Source organism: Eschrichtius robustus, chromosome 8 (assembly GCF_028021215.1).
Source record: "Eschrichtius robustus isolate mEscRob2 chromosome 8, mEscRob2.pri, whole genome shotgun sequence".
NCBI lineage: Eukaryota > Metazoa > Chordata > Mammalia > Artiodactyla > Eschrichtiidae > Eschrichtius > Eschrichtius robustus.
In genome coordinates, this window is record NC_090831.1 from 77,681,069 (window position 1) to 77,683,920 (window position 2,852).

Here is a 2,852-nt window from a genome sequence, read left to right on the forward strand (position 1 = left end):
ACTTTTGTCAAAATTCATGATTTATTATTTTATATAAACTTTTTCTCTCTCCTAACAAATGAGGTTATTTTTATATTAGCCAAAAGCTTAAAGTACAGTAAGTATTTTTAGTTTAACTTTTTCAGGCTATTTTAAAAATTAAAGATGTTATTGAGGGTTTTGAACAAATATATTTCATTCAAAATAGTTACAGGAAAATCCTTAATTTTTTTATCTTTCAAACTTTGTAATGTTGATTTGTTTTAAAATAAAAAAGTGTATTTTAAAATTATATAATCATTTTCTAGTGGTATCTAATGATTTTTAAGTTGTTTTGTTAACTATGCATTGTTTATAACTGTATTGATGCCTCCCGTGTGCCACTTCAAATTCTCTTGGTGCACCTCTAACTCCAGTACTGCTGTGAAACACTTCCAAGCAGGCTTCTGACAGCTTCACATGGAAGCCATTTGATGGCATTTTGTCTTGCTGTCTTCTCTAAAGATCCCCTGACACTGTAGCTTGGGATGCCCACTGGAACCCCTCTGCATCATACATGTATGAAATACACGGGTGGGTTAATGACCTTGGGACCAAACTTGACTAATGGGAGGTGGAAGCCAATAGATAGATAAGTAGTTCCCCTTCCTTCTGCTGGGAAGACAGTTCTGAGATGCCTTTCATAATCTTTCTCAGAAAATAGGATTGAGCACTAGTCACCCATAGCAATGGTCAACCCCATAATACATCCTTATGTTAGCTTTCTCTTTTCCCCTTTTCCACTCCCTGACTCCTCCCTCTGGTTCCCTCAGATCACTTCCCAAATATACTTACCTGTATTTGAACATTTGTCTTAGGCTTTGCTTTTTTGTGAGGGGTAAACCCAGGCTATGATGGGTATCAGGAATGGCCTTAAAAAGCAAACCCTCAGGATGGGATTCTGTGACTGCAATATTCATTGAATAGATGACAATAAAGACCCATAGCTGGTGGTAAGTGGGGTAGTGATAACTCCTGGCATGTAGATGCATCACAGTTACTGTAGTGGATTTGCATGAATAGCAGGTGGAAGGTGAAGTGTTAGGTTATACCGTAGCAGTGACATTACTGTGGAATGGGACTAACGGAAATTATAAAGATGGAGGTGTTCTTTAGCCATTGTTAACTGCTTTGGAAACCTTGAAAAAAGAAAATGGCATAGGTTCATGTTAGCTACTTAAGGCATGCTGCGGAAACCAGAGTGCCTCAACAGCGCCTTTCAAGAAAAATCTCATCTCATGCGGATGTAGGCCGTCTGTGCTGACATTCCAGCCCAAATTTAATAGTAAAGGTGGCAAGGCTGCAAAGGAAACTGAATGCACAGCCTTGATCATTTCCTCCACCAAAGTTAGCATGCCTACAGGAAAAGGAACCCTGAAACATGCAATGGGGACATGTGTTGGTGAGACTGAGAAATATTGAACCCTCAGGTTTTCCTGAACCTTTGAGCTGGCCGAAGCAGTCTCCTCCACATAGCTAGAGGAGAGCAGCCTGCACTTGCCTGGAGATCCTGCAAAGCCTATTTGAGGCACTTGCATTGCAAGATAATACTTGTTCTCCTTAAGACCCATCCCTGCTATGCCTCATTGACTCTAAACTGATAACTAGGATCAGATCTCAGCATACCCTTAGAGCAGATATACAGTCCTTCCAATAGGAGGATAGGTTACAATCTGCATGAACTGCAGGTTCTGGTCTAAATGTACTGGCAGGGACCTAGGAAACATGTTTGGGAATAGATCTTGAGGGTGTTGGATCAGGGAGTGGAATATAAGGCTTGACAGGAAAGAGTGACATCGTAGCACCTACTCATGACTCAGGCTTTAATGTCCTGGCAAGGGTATCTGGAGTTGGTCCTAACACACTGCTACGATAGCATATGGAAGATATGGTAGAAATGCCAGAAGTTATTTGGCATAGTATTGAGGAAGGGGTCAGAAAGCTCAGGAAAACAGCAGTGTTAGAATGGATTCGTTGTTTAAAACTGGAGAAGCTACCACGTGACTGTTTTCTTTGGGAAGGCTCAGATGATGCTTGTAACTAAGGCAATAAGAAATGTAATGGTGAAGCATATATTGGCAACACAGAAGTTTGGCAGTGACTAACCTCTGCAGGGTAGAGTTGATGGTAGAAGATGCTGCCATGATACTGGGCTCCTTTATATAAGTGTAGATGATGGGATGCAGAAATGTCAAAGGCCAGGTTGTGGAACTTAACTGTCAGAGGCCCAATGGACATAATTAATAGGTACGAAGGCATGGACCTGTGAAGAAGGTTAAGATCATGATGTTCCAAGGGGAAAGATAGAAGCACAGCTGATTAGGATGTTATTTGACTTGTATAACCACGGTTCCTCACTCAATTTCTGAATCTAAGGCAGTTCAGATCTAGAGCCCATTGATGGAAGGGAAAGCCCAGATCCCTTTGAGGAAGGATTCTCAAGTATATATGATAAACATCCCCTTGATGCTTCCCCAAAGGGTCAGTCATTTAACACCATTTACCAGGGTAACTATGCAGTGGAGAAAGAGGAATATTGAGATTTTTAAACCAAGGACTATTGGACAGGATCTCAGCTGATACGGATCCCAAAGGACCCAAAACACCATTATGGTCCTCTGGTTTTATGGAAGCCCAATGATAAATGAAGTCCTGGCCGAAGTCCATCTCAGTGGGTACAGTGGGTCTGGCCACACTCTTTATTTCTACAGTCCTTAAATATATATAATTGGGATAGATCAACTTAGATCTTGCTTTTTGCCCTAGATGCTTCTCAGGTGCTGGAGGCTTGAGTCAGAGTTAATGACCTAAGGGCCTCCCTAACCAATGGGTTA